This window comes from Nyctereutes procyonoides, unplaced genomic scaffold (assembly GCF_905146905.1).
Source record: "Nyctereutes procyonoides isolate TBG_1078 unplaced genomic scaffold, NYPRO_anot_genome, whole genome shotgun sequence".
In the NCBI taxonomy this organism is placed as follows: Eukaryota; Metazoa; Chordata; class Mammalia; order Carnivora; family Canidae; genus Nyctereutes; species Nyctereutes procyonoides.
The window spans coordinates 18,951,792-18,966,760 of record NW_026575021.1 but is presented as its reverse complement, the minus strand read 5'-3'; the positions used below and the strand labels follow the sequence as shown (position 1 = coordinate 18,966,760).

The 14,969-nt window shown below is 35.1% G+C and overlaps 1 pseudogene; it reads right to left on the bottom strand.

Moving 5' to 3' along the window:
• Positions 1-350: 350 nt before the first annotated feature.
• Positions 351-5,462, bottom strand: LOC129519514 (ubiquitin carboxyl-terminal hydrolase 1-like; annotated as a pseudogene).
• Between the last annotated feature and the right edge of the window lie 9,507 nt (positions 5,463-14,969).

Sequence of the window (14,969 nt, the reverse complement as noted above, 5' to 3'; positions counted from 1 at the left end):
GTTGAGATATATTTCCTCTAAACCTACTTTGTTGAGGGATCTTCTTCTCAATGGATACTGTAATTTGCAAATGGTTTTTCTCTATCTATTGAAATGATTGTATGATTTCTTCTACTGATGTGCTGTATCATGTTGATTGACTTGGGAATATTGAATCATGCTTGCATCTCAGAAATAAATTATTCTCAAATGTGATGAATGATTCTTATAATGTATTGTTGGATTTGATTTACTAATATATTGTTGAGGATTTTTGCATCTTTGTTCATTAGAGATATTGGCCTATAGTTTTTTCTTTCCTCTTTTTTTTTTTTGTAGTGTCTTTATCAGTTTTTTTTTTCATATAGCTTTTATTTATAATACTCCAAGTCACTAGCAGCAAAGCACTTCAAATGAATAGTTATAACTTCAGGCATTTTGTCAAACAAAGGACTTCATTCAGCTTCAGTATAATAATGGCAATTTTCACAGAAATATTTATCTTCTCCTACAATCCTCTCCAGGGAAGCAAACTGTGAAATTGCCCATCTCAGGGTCTTCATTTCTGTTTTTGGCTCTGGAGAAATTTCAGAACTCTCCTCTACTTTGGAAAGCTCATCTTCTTGTACTGGCACACTGATGTCCTGAAAATCTTCTCTTCTTTCTGTTAAACTTTCACATTCAAAGCAATGAGTCCTTAATACCAGCTGACCTTGAAATAATTTCTCTACTAGCTCAAAACCAACTTGCTCTGCACCTTTGTTTATGGGCTTAACTTCATTAACATTAACGGGCTTAACATTATCCCCTGGAGATTCAAGTTCACAAGCATTAGTTGTGTTATCATTTTCATACTTACCCAAGTCCTCTTCAAGATCACATTCATTTTCTTTCAACTGTTCTTTGGATTCCTGGTTTGTTGTTATTTTCCCCAGACTACAGAATTTAGAAAGAATGCTGGGTTGCTTAGTTGCAGGCTTTAACCAATTTATTTTAACTCTTGATTTCTTTTGTGAGGGTCTTGCATTTTCATTTTCAGAAACACACTTGGGGATTATTTTAGAAGGAATCTCTAACGTATCACCTGTAGCTTTCCTTTTTGATCTGGTTTGTCTCTTTGTCTCCTCTTTGATCTGGTTCTCTTCCAATGACTGGTGTTCCTTGGACACTTTAACTTTTTTCTTCATGTTACCAAATTCAATGTCATTTTTTCTTTTCCCATTTCCTTTTGGTAGTTTTTCTTTATAATCTTCAGAAGGCCTAAGATTGTCCATCTCTATGCTGTTAATACCACTCATTTCCTGTTTCTGATGAGGTTTTTCTTCTATCTTAGTAGATAATTCTACCACATTTTTTACTTCTTTTTTTAGGAGTTGGCATGTTTCTTGAATGTTTCCCAAAATACACTGTAATACTTCCTGTGCATCATGCTGTAGATATCCTTCATACATAGGGCTGAGTTCCCTGAGTGTGTTAAGCAGTCACCTTGGCTGGTAGCAAGTTCATCAGTGTATTTTTCTGGATTTAAGAGAAAGCTAGCCTGAAGCTGTTCAACTGAACTGATCAAGGACTGTAAACTGCATATTAGTTCATAACTTGCCAAAGAATCTTCTTTGCAATTTCCCTTATCTTTTTGATTGGCTTCATCTTTTAGGGCTTCTTTCTTCCTTGAAGAAAAGTGGTAATTGAGTCCGGCGTCCGGCTCCCTGCGTGGAGCCTGCTTCTCCCTCTGCCTGTGTCTCTACCTCTCTGTCTCTCATGAATAAATAAATAAAACCTTTTAAAAACATATCCATTAATCCATTGGTATTATTATTTATTTCAACGCTTAAGTTGTCCCAGCTTTGGCCATTTGTAAACCCCTTCAAGCTACAGGTGAGATAAGAAATCTAGAGTGGTCAAAGTTGGGAAATGCCCTTCCCCTTAGGTGGAATGAGGCTCTGGACTTACCTCCTAAGGAGAAAGGTTTTTTTTTTTTTTTTTAATTTGTTTTGTCTTTAAAGATTTGATTTTTTAAAATTATTTTTTTAAAGATTTTATTTATTTATTCATGAGAGACACACACAGAGAGAGAGAGAGGCAGAGACACAGGCAGAGGGAGAAGCAGGCTCCATGCAGGGAGCCTGACGTGGGACTCAATCATTCTCTGGGCTGAAGGCGGCTCTAAACCCCTGAGCCACCCGGGCTGCCCAAAAGTTTTTATTATGGAGATGAATATGGGCATATTTCAAAGTGATTATTTTTCTTTTCCCCATGCCCAAAACATAAGATTTCATTTGGTTATTTACTGTGAGAACTTGGTGGTATTTCTGGAATAGAACCTGCAGAAATGTGACTCTCCTCCAATAGACCCCAGTGTGTTTTCATTCACATGCTAATGCACACTCAATCTCTAGCAAGCAATTACAATTACTATTTAAATATTCCTCTCCAGTTGTAGCTCCAGTGGCTTTTGTTCTAGATAATTCTATCTCACCTGTGTCTCTAGATTTTCCTGTCTTTGTATATTTTGGAATAGCAGTTCGCCATGCAACCTTGATTTTATGATGGGTCCAGGAAAAGTTGTTAAGAGTTGTCTTGTTGTAGGGATGAAAGTGACAACTTCTGAGCTTTTGACGTATCAGAGCTAAAACTTGAAGTCCAGTGAATTGATTTTCCTTTAAAATTTTATTAAAAAGTTTATTTTGTTAGTTTTCAATTTATACCATAAATGAGAGGAAAAGACAGAGATTCCCAATACACCTCTCACCCCATAATGCTTACCCTCCTCCATTATCAACATCATTCACCAGAGTGGTAATTTGTTACCAACTGAATTGTATACCCAATATCCAGGCACTTTAATGTATTTAAACTATTTTTCACAAAACAACAAATATGTGAAGGAAATAAAACAACAGGTGAATCAAATATGAGCATACTTCCGCCTCTTGTTTTCCTTTTCCCTCCTAAATGTGAAGGCATTTTTAGATATAAAAATAAACTGTTTTCAAAAATAAGCACACAAAACACAACACTAACTATAGTGCATCTCCTTTTATTGTCTCCATTTTACAAATGAGTCAGTCAAGTAGACAATCCTGTGCTCAACTTGCTGGGTATTGGGTCACAAAAAAAGATGATAGGGAGGAAAAATGTAATTGTATTAGATAATGCAAAACAATAACTGCAACAAATTCTCCTGCTTCATAAACTTTTTATCATAAGTGCTGAGTTTCCCATTTATTTGATTTGAATGTGAAGAAATAAATTTAAACTGAAACAGTCAGATTTGGCAAAATACTAAAGCCTAAACACTTTTGGGTAAGCTGATACTGTTACAAATATTTAAAAATGATAAGATTATAGTGTTACCTATTTGTTTTGATCAAGTTATAAAATGGATTCATAGGAGTTGATAAAACATAACACAACTTAATATTAAACCCAAGAAACTTAAATGTTGACCTTATAATATTTGTACAAATATACTAAATCATCAATAGATTAATTAATCGATAATCTTAGCTAATTTTTAATATATAATGGCTCAAGCCATTCCATCAGCACTACAAGGAATGGAAATGAATTTTGAGCCACAGTAAACTGAACTTTCTGTTTTTATCTGTTTTTATCTGTCTTAACAGGTCTAATCATGGCTAAATGTAAGCATGTTTAAATATTAACTTTAGTTAAATTGAAAATGAATTTTACTTCATTATGTTAGAAGGTTCTAATGCTGATTTAAAAAATAACATACAATTCTTATTTATGTAAATTCTCAAATCTCAGGTTGCATACTCTTTATTTGGATCCCTTCCATCTATATTTTATAACAGTAGGATTATCTCAAAGTAATATTACAATACAAGTTTATTTTCACTTTATTGTGACCTTTCCCCTAAAACTTATGTATACTTTCTTTGCTTTTTCAAATCTCTTCACTTAGCAAATATCATTGGGAATAACTCCTGGATGTAAAGGAAAAGAGGAAATTTTATGTTGTACCAGTCTGTGAATTTTTTTGAAACAAGGCATGAGAAGCAGGTATCTTAAGTTATAATATTGGTTCCAAGAAGCTATTGAGGAAGAAAGAGGGACTGTTTGTAACATAAGACATTGCCTGTTTTTGTTTGTGGCAATAGTAATTGTGGAAAGGGCACTAGAAAGTGGTCAAAGGTTTTAGTTGGGTAGTATACTTATTAGGTTGGACAAATTATACAAATCACTGAAGCTACCTTGAGATTCAGTTTACTCATTCACAATAACCTGATATTATTAGGTTTTTATATAAAATGTTATCTAGTGATCAATTCCTGTTAGGATGTTTCACAACTTCCTAGTAAAACACAAAGTCAAAACCAGAAAACCTCAAAACATTGAAAAATAAAAATAAGATAGAGAAATTAGGTTGGTGATTTTTAGATTTCCTTCCAAATCAATTTTTCTGTTGTATGAATTTTTAGTGACCTAATGACATTGCAATTTCTAAGGGCTGCATTTAACCTCCACTGTGCGCCATTATCCTTTCAAAAATTTCAAGAGCTGATATTTGGTTGAATTGTAAATCAGTTTGAATTAGGTCATTTCTTAAAACTTGATATATTCATTCTAAAATGGTGTATATGTATAATTTCAAGCATCTGTGAAATTTTAACCTGTGGATGTTATTAGGCATTATGTTAACAGCAGGATTTATTCAAGTAACTTTCAATAACAAAATGGTATGATGTATTCAAATTATCCTAATGTTCATCTAAGTACAGGCTTATGGATAAGAAATGTTTTAGAGTTCATATGCATGATCCTCTGAATCAAAGCAACCAAAGTAGACTTAATACTTGGGAATTTCCTTCTGTACTATAATTTGAATGCATTAGATATAATATGATTTCTGAGGAAGCTATTATGAAATATAGCATTAAAATTTCACTGGCTTTCTGCTTCTAACCAAGTAGGATCAATTGTTAATAGAAATTACTCTCCCATGTAAAACAACTACAAAATTGAACAAAATATGAGACAGCTATTTTCAGACTTTGGACAGCAGCCAGCGCAAGACTATGCCTACTAAAAGAAGGGGAATGAATAAGGTGAGTTCTACACTTAACGCAGCTTTCTGGCTAAAAAATATTTTTGGCCCGCAGCAGAAGCATATGGAAGATACTGCACCTGGAGGTTAACTATACTTTGCACAGCAAGTTATTTCTTGAAAAGAGATCTAATGGCATACTTCAAAAGCTACCACAGTCCACACCTTACAAATTAAAATTCCACTTCTTCATACACGTTCATGGAGCAGCTCCACATAGGTCTTTCTTCTTGAGGGGAAACTTAGAGTCTCCAGTTAGTTCACTAAGCCTCTCTTCTGTCTTTAAGTTTGGTTTTGGGGCCCACACCAGTATTCACTGTCTCCCTCCACCACTATCCATCCTAAATCCTCTCATTCTTAGGTTTTATCTTCATGTCTTGTCGTCTTACCTGTTGGTGTGACCCAAACCCATTCCTGAAGAATCTCAGCCCTTGGAAAGTACCCATTTTTTAGGCATGTGTCCATTCATTTATAATTTAGCAAAAGAGTCCCAAGAGATACCCAAGTGGATCAACTGAGTTTTGCACATTCTTTCACATTCTTTTTTAAAGATTTTACTTATTTATGAGAGAGAGAAAAAAAGAGAGGGGGGTGCAGAGATATAGGCAGAAGAAGAAGCAGGCTCCCTGCAGGGGATCATGCCCTGAGATGAAGGCAGGTGTTCAACCACTGAGCCACTCAGGCATTCCTCTTTCCCATTTTGTAAAAGCAGACCTACCTTTTCTTTGTGATCAAGGTAAATTATTTCTTCCAAGATACTGACTCCCCTTCTCACTAGCTGGTTTCCGAACAAGAGAAGTCAGAATACCTACAGGACAGCCACAGTTGTCCCTCACTATGTCTTTTTGGCAAGGGTTCACCTCTCTTTAGGGATCAGAATCTCTAATTGTACGGAATCCAGAGATGTGGCATAAGAAGCACAAATTGCCTCAGTGAGTCACTGGGAGCAGTGGTGAGTGCAACTTTAGACTTCCACTCTTTGGTTCCTGGATTCACATAGCCTGTCTGTGAGAGTGGGAGAAACAGCCACATAGAATTTTTAGCTGTAGTTTGTATACCGCATTCTGAAGAGTGGTCTACCATTCTTGAAGTTCTTGCCTCTGAGCTGGAGCTTTAGCTGCAGGGTCACTCCAAGGTTTATTACAGCAGTTGATATGCTATGTAAAAAAAAACAATGGATCTCATAAATTTGGGGCTACTTATTCAACTATTTCATTGTGAAATGGGTGCCCTGGCCAAATGCTTTATTGTGTGGGATTCTAGGTTTGTGGATTAGGCACTCTATAAACCCATGGATAATAGTACTGACTCAAGTTCTGCAGGCAAAAAAGGTGAGCCCATATCTGCAACTGTATTTTTTGTAAGAAAGAATTACTAGTTTCTCCAGCATGGAGGAGGCCAAAAAGCATAAACTTATCACAAAGCAATGGGTTGGCCTACTTGAGGAATAGTGCCATATAGGGGACTGTGTTAGTGTTTACTGCTGACAAGTTGGAGATTGAGAGGCAGCAGTAGCTCAATAGGCTTTATTAAATAGGGTTCATCCTGGTGGTCCAATATGAAACTTAGGTTTCTACCACTGTGGCAAATCTGGTGCCTATGCTAGTTCTGGGGTGGCCAATGGGAAGTTGTGGCTTCCATCAACTGGCAAGTTCGTTGTTCAGTGGGTCTTCCATGGCAGGTGCTTTCTAAAATATGTTAATATGTGATAGTGAATTCTTGACACTTTGTGCACATTACCATATGTCCATCCATATGTTTCCACTTCAGAACTCTTTGTGTCCAATATTCCAATGTTTTCTTTCCATGTTCCTGGCCAGCTGGCCAGGCTTCTGGTCACTTTCCAGAAATCCATATATAGTTTTCATCTATGCCTACTTGTTTTTCCACACAGAGTAGATGCCAGGTGAACCATTTAAAGGTCTGTCTATTGGGAATATTTTCCTTATTATTGTCTCTCAAAACCACCCTTGCATGTGGCTGTAATTCAGCTGCCATTCATTTTTAATTTGCACCTGTATACTGATTTGGAATATCTGAAATCCAAGCTCAGGTTTTTCCTTCTTTTTCAGCTTGGCCTATAGAATACTCACATCCTCATGCATATAGATAGGAGCTAAACGTGAGTTGCTGGTATAATGTTGTGGGGTAAAATGAGGCCTGGGCCTTCTACTCATGTATTCTTTTAATGGACCACTGCTTACAATATCCACATTTATGACTTGGCAGGTCTAACATAATCCAGGTCGAATGGATACTGTGGTCACATATTGACTGAATGTTTTACGGTCACGTTATCAGGGTCAGTAGCAGGCCAGGATTTGTTTTGCAAAAGGTATTGAATTCACTGATGCAGGTAGAGTAGCCTTATTGCAGAACCTAAAGGCCTGCATTGTGACTATCTTGATGGAGCTTGACATAAACATTAACACTGTATCTCAACACCCTTGCCACATCTGGCACCACAGATTTTGCCCCATGGGATGGACTAAGTGGAAAGGCTGCTTCCAGCACACTTTGAATCTGCCATATGGGTCTTTTCTGCTCCAGGCTTTACTCAAGCTGGCAGCCATTAGTATCACCTATATTTGGGCCAAAGCAATATTCGTAGGTGTGCAGTGCATTGCCTCCACAATCTAAAGATGTTTACTGTTACTGTGCTGCCTCCTTTTAAGGGGGCAGCAAGAGTGCATGCAAGATGTAAAAATTGGTCTAATACTACTTCTGAGATGGTGCCCCAGTGTACCCCTCATCACTGGGCTCCTACAAAATTAATGGACTCTTAATTGGGTTAATTTTCTATTCTCTGAAGCACATGTGTCTGACCAGGACTTTCAATGTGAACACCCCTTGCTGTTTCTGACTAGATGTCATAGATATGATGGATCAAGATGATATTTGGCAGGATGTTCAGGTGGAACAGATTACCTTGGAATATATTATGCAGAGGGAGGAAGAGTTAACTCACTTCTGGTGCAAAGTCGTAAATGAGTATTTTTGTCCACATCATCTGAAAAGCTTTTTTTTTTTAAATTGTCTTTTTGAATTGACATAGAAGAAGATGCACTTTCAAATCATTGTTTGCATACCCAATGCTTGTAACCATATCGATATGTTCTAGCAATAATACTCTTTCCAGCATAGCAACTATGATTTAGGCCTACTACCTAGTTGAACTTGCAATTGTCCATAGTCATTTTACATTATCCATCTTGTTTTCTGCAGGGACCATTATCTACTAAGACTAGACCATCTATTAAGAATTATGGTAGGGACCACCACATCTACACATTTTGGATACATAATCTAAGTTTTTAAATATTTAACCTAAATATTTAGATATTAAATATAGATTTTTTTCTCTTTAAAAAACTTGCTATTCATTATTGAAGAGAATGCCCAGCTCCTTTAGAGTATATTCAAACCCTTTCCTTACCAGGCCTCCCATTTACCCAGCTAAATTAGGCAAGCATATGACCCTATTTATCAAATGGCATCCAGGAGAGGAGGCAAGGGAAGCTTCTGATGGGACATCTGTTAATATTGTGGGTAGAAGCAGTTGTATTGTCTTCTACACAGGGAATATGCTAACTCTTGATAGATACCCTGAGACAGAACACTTTGTTGTTGCTATTATTACTTGTTTTCAATTCTTTCCATGTTTTCAAAAAAAATTAGAACCTTTTATTTTTTAATAGATCAATCTCTTAATCCAGTCTACCACACATACAGACACACACACACACAGCTCCTGAACTTGTTACTAGGCTTACAGCTTGGCATCATCCTATGCTTTTCCTTGGTTGTCATCCTTGAACTACCTCTACTATTTCTGAATTTAGATTATGTTTCTCCTGGATCTAAAGTCTTCCTTGTTGGTATACCTCTTTTTGGGATTCACAGATTCTAATAATTTATGAGATTCAGTACAGACATACTCTGCCTATCTTTTGACTTAAGCTGCTCCATTCAGGACTGGTTTCCCTCTTTGCCTGATGCGCTGCTGTCCCCCAAGAATCCTTTATCTCATGTTCTGAAAAATCTTGTTGCCACATTCCTGTGTCAGAGCTCTGACTTACTATATCCTTTATTTTCCTATTCCTTGGTTCATTTACTCCCCTGCTTGGTGGAATACAGCATCCAGAAGCTTCAAGAACAAGTGCAAAGAAGATACATTTTTGAGAAATTTCATGTATAATTTAATTTGAGGTCTTTATTGTCTCTGCATTTGATTGATATTTTTTACTAGAATAGCATTCTAGATTGGAAATAATTTTCCTTTAAGATTTTGAGGTATTTGTTTCTGCATTTTAGCTTCCAGTTATCTATGGAGAATTCTGAATCCAAGTTTCTGTTCCCTTATATGTGTATTTCCCTCACGATTAGTGATTCTGAGCACCTTTTCATGTTCCCACTGGCCATCTGTATGTCTTCTTAGTAAAAAGAATGTCTATTCAAATCCTCAGCCCATTTTTTAATTGGATATTTTAAACTAATGAATCATAGAAGTTCTGTATATATTTTAGATATTAACCTCTCACCAGTATATGATTTGGAAATTTCCTCCAGTTCTGTAGGTTGCCTTTTCATTTTCTTAAATATTTTTTCTTTTCTCTGCAGAAGATTTTAAATTTGATGTATTAAATTGTTTATTTTTGGTTTTGATTTCAAATCCAAAAATTCCTCTCCAAGGTTGATGTCAAAGAAATTTTTCACTGGGATGCCTGACTGGCTCAGGTGATAGAGACTGTGGCTTGATCTGAGGGGTCATGAGTTTGAGCCCCACGTTGGATATAAAAATTACTTTAAAAATCTTTAATGATAAAAGAGTTTTTCATCTATGTTTTCTTCTGGAAGGTTTATGGTTTGGGGTCTTCATGATCTTTTCTAAGAACAGAAATTTTTAATCTTGGTGAAATCAGATTTTTCCTTTTTTTTTTTTTTTTTTTTTTTACCATTTATGCTTCTTTTGGTGACCTATATATAAGATCTTTGTCTGCTCTGAAGTGATAGTTTATTCTAAAATTTTATAGTTACAGATTTTACATTATGTCTGTGATGCATTTCAAGGTAATTTTTGTGTATAATGTAATGGTCAAGGGTTTCTCCCCCCCATATGTCTGTGGTGTTGGCCAAGCAGTTTGTTGAAATGACTACCTTAGGCCCCACTGATACATTGGTACTTTTGTCAAAAATCAATTGCCCATAATAGATAAGCCTATTTCTGGACAATATTCTATTTCCTTGTCACTATGTCTATATATTTTTTGCCAATATCACACCATCCTGATTGTTATATCTTCACAACTTTTCCACAAAGAGAACTCCAAATCATAGGTGAATTCCATCAATCTTCTAAGAAAGAAATATCAATGTTATACAAATAAAAATTAGAAAGGAAAAAATACTAACTTGTTTTATGGAACCATCATAATCCTTTTTATTATAACCTAACAAAGACACTACAAAAAATTACCAATATTCTTTATAAATACAGATACAAAATATCCTTAACAAAATAGTAATAAACTGAATTCATCAACATAGTCTTAGTTCACAAGTTTGGCTTAGATTTTTTTGTTTTGATTTTCAGAACTTCCAAAAATGCTGTTTCATGGTTTTCTAGCTTACATTGTTTGTTATGAGAAGTTTTTAAATCTTTTTGTTTATAAAAAACGATTCTTTTACTCAGACATTTTTTCTGGTTTTTGCTTTATTATGGTTTTAATCAATTTGATTATGATGTGACTCAATCTCATATTCTCTGTTTATGTAGCTTAGAGTTCTTTAAACTTTTTGAATCTATGAGTTTATAGTTTTTATCAAATTTAGAAATTTTGACCATAATTTCTTTAAAACTTTTTTTATGCACCTTTATATCTCTTCTCTTATCTAGAACCCCGATTAAAAGTATATTATCTGAAAATGATACATCTGAGAAGGAGTTAGTAACCAAAACATATAAAGAACTTAGCTCAATATCAAGGGAACACAATCTGATTAAAAAGTGGCCAGAGGACTGAAAAGACACTCCTTCAGAGAAGACATAAAGGTGTCCAACAGACATGTGAAAAGATACTCAAGCTCACTAATCATAAGGAAAATGCAAATCAAAACAACATCGAAATATCACTTTAGGCTGTCAGAATGACTAGGATTAAAATACAAAATATTAATGTTGGCAGCAATGTGGAGAAAAAGGAACCGTTATGCACTCTTGGTGAGAATATAAATTGGTGGGGTCACCGTGGAAATGTATTATGTTACATGAAATATGTCAGACTGAGAAAGACAAATATGTACTGTTTCACTCATATGTGGAATCTAAAAACAAAACAAATGGATAAACAAAAAGAATCAGACGCATAAACACAGATGAGAAACTGTTGGTTAACAGAGGGGAGAAAGGTGGAGGGATGGGCAAAATGGGTTAAGAGGAATGGAAAATACAAGCTTTCACTAATGGAATGAATAAGTCACAGGAATAAAAGAAATCATATGGAATATAGTCAATGATATTATAGTAGTGATGTATGGTGACAAGTGGTGGCTACACTTGTGGGGAAATAGCATAACATATAGAGAAGTTTGAATCACTGTTATACACCTGAAACTAATTAACAGTGTGCCGACTATATTCAAATTTAAAAATTAAATATATTTGACTACTTGATTTTATCTCACAAGTCACCGAGGGTGCATTTTTTTAAAAAAATCTCTGTGCTTCAGTTAGGATAGTATTTATTACCATGTGCTGCAGGGTCTCTGGTCATTTTTTCTATAGTTTTTCAACTGCTCTTAATTCCATCCAAGTGAGTTTTTCATTTCCAACTCTACTTTTCAACTCTAAAAGTTCCATTTCGGTCTTGAAAGAATTATTTTTATATTTCTCATTTCTTGTCTCATTATGTTCAAGTTTTGCTTTAAATTTTTGAGCATTTCTGTCTTTCTACTGAATAGTATTGTTCCGGGTTATATATCATATCTTGCCACCTTTCTCATGTCTTATAACTTTTTAGAGATATGAATGTTATATTTGTGAATATTATTTTTTGTTTTCCTTTAAAGAGCATTGATGTTTGTTTGGGGAAAAAGTTAATTTACTTTTTTATCTTTGTAGTAGTTCTAATATAGATTAATCTAGTCCTAAAGTAAACACTTATTGCAGAGACATGACCTTTTAGGATTCATTACTGAAGTCCTGTGTGTGCATTGAGAGGTCTCTCTGATACAGTAGGGATGTTAATGTCTCTTAGAGATGTATGAGGTCAGAATGCTTTAGATTATAGTTATTCTGTGATTTTCCTTTGCTTGGTATAGAGTTAACCCTAAGAGGATTTAAGTCAGACTTAATAGGAATCCTATTCATATTTTTTGATGTACTTTTTCTAAAATTTCCTTCTCTCTGGCACTTCATCCACAAATTCCAGATACCTTGCCCTTCCCAGCTCCAATCTCTGTCTCTTAATTAAGTCAGATCTCCATGTGTACTTGAAATTCCCCTCTGTGCACCAGGACTTTAGGCATAAAGTCAGGGTAAATAAGGAGCTTACCTTTTCCATTTTTCTTCTTGCCGCCCCTGTTAGCCAATGTTGAAAAAAGTTGTTTTATTTATTTTTCCCAGTTGTCTAATTGTACAAGGTTAGAGAGTAAGTCTAGTACCAGATATTCCATCATGGCCTTAAGTGGAGTTGCTTTTTCATACAGTTCACATCCTGGGGGTATATTCTCAGTATGTAATTTGGTTCAATCATCTAAAAAAGAAGGACTGGAACTACTTAATATTGCAGATTACTGGGATTTATTTAACATCTGGAGAAGCCATAATGTTGCTCTTTTAACAAGTTTATTGTCCAATTCTTACATACTCAAGTGGAAAACCTGTATGTCCCTAGAACAGGGAATCCTCACCGTATTTCAAAATTTCTGTGTGGAGCTTTTAAATGTATTCATTGGAATACAATAGGCTTTTAAAAATATTTCTTGAGTGAAATAATGAATATAGAATGATTATATCCCTAAGACTAGGGGAATTTCCTTGACTTCTGAATTAACTCTCAACAAACATAGCCAGATTTCATGAGTCAAACTTTGATAGGATAGATTAAATATTTTGGTGACATTATTAATATATTTTTTCTATAATAACACTTATTAAATGAATGGAAAACAAATAATTTGGACATTCTAAACATCTGTCAGCTTACTCCTATTGTTTAGCTTAGTACCTGAATTGTACCAAATTGCACTTGAATTTTCAGATTCACTTGTTCACTTGTTTTCTGTCATAGTGTTGCTTTGCTTGAGCATCTATTTATGCTTTAGTGTACTCTCCATATTTTCATAGAATTCTTACTTACTTTTTTTCTAAAAATATTCACAATTATTTTGTTGATACTGCCCCGGCTATGAAGCCCTAACCTTCAATGGTGTCACCTTTATTTATATTCTTAGAGTGGTTATAAGAAAGTGATTTAGTGCTGGGTTGTGTGTTATGTTGTACTTTATTTTTTACCCATTTTGTTCACCCAAAATGGCAGGCTCTTTGAAAGCAGGGATCATGGTTTCTCCTTACTCTACATAACTCCCAACCTGGAGGAGTGCTCAGTAGGGCGGCTCAAGGAAAACTTATCAGATAACTGGCAGTTTCTTAAAACTGCAGTTGGAAGTCCATAAGGCATTGTCTGGATGTCTCTCTTTTTAGGAGTTTTTTTTTTTTTTCTGGAAAATCTGAGAGATAAGTAAAGCTATTTCTCCAGCTGCAGTATAAGTCCACTTATTACTGTAGAAGATGAACATTTTTGGTTTGTATAATTATACGCATGGGGATTATGTGATAATATTATGTCAAAGTAACAATTTTGGTAGAATGCTATTTCACATTGATTACATTAATCCAAAAATTGTGTCCTGTTTCAGAAGCATACTTGAGATACTCATCCTAAGCTTGAAAAATATCCACTTTATTTTAAAGTGACAGTGGTAATATATTTGGTTGTACTAATGTTTTTCTTGGGCCAAAAGCATGTTGAACATTTTAAAATATGTTAGCTTTCTAACCTGTAAACACGTGAAAAATATTTATTTCCGTAGGGAGTCATTTTTTTTCTGAAGTTTCATGAACTACTCTGTTTTCTCCACAGGGCCCATAGCACTTAAGTGGTTAGTGATATATAACCTATAATGTGGGGTAACTATGAGATAAGGAGATTCAAAATGATTGCTCATTCATCTCTCTCTCTCTCTCTCTCTCTCTCTCTCTCTCTCTCTCTCTGTCACACACACACACACACACACACACACACACACACACACACACACACATCATGGGCTATTACTCAGCTATCCAAAAGAAATCTTGCCGTTTGCAACAACATGAATGGAGTTTAGAGGGTATTACACTAAGCAAAATAAGTTCGAGAAAGATAAATACTATACAATTTCACTCATATGTTGAATTTAAGAAACGAAGCAGATGACCATGAAGGGGAAAAAAGGAGAGCCAAACAAGAAAACAGACTTTTAAAAATGGGGAACAAACTGGATTACTGGAGGGGAAGTGGGTTAAATAGGCGATGGGGATTAAGGAGGGCACTTGTGATGAGCCCTGAGTGTTGTATGTGTGACAAATAACTAAATTCCACACCTGAAACTAATATTACACTCTATATCAACTAACTGGAATTTAAATAAAAACTTGAAAAAATTGTGCTAAAAGTATCTAACATAAAATTTACCATCTTAACCATTTTTAAGTGTCCTGTTCAGAGATGTTGAGCTATATGTTCACATTGTTGTATAACATCTCCGGAGATTTCTCAGCTTGCAAAACTGAACTCTACATCTGTGACTTATTTCACTTAGCATAATGCTCTCAATTTTCACTCATGTTGTAACATGTGACAAGATTTCCTTTCTT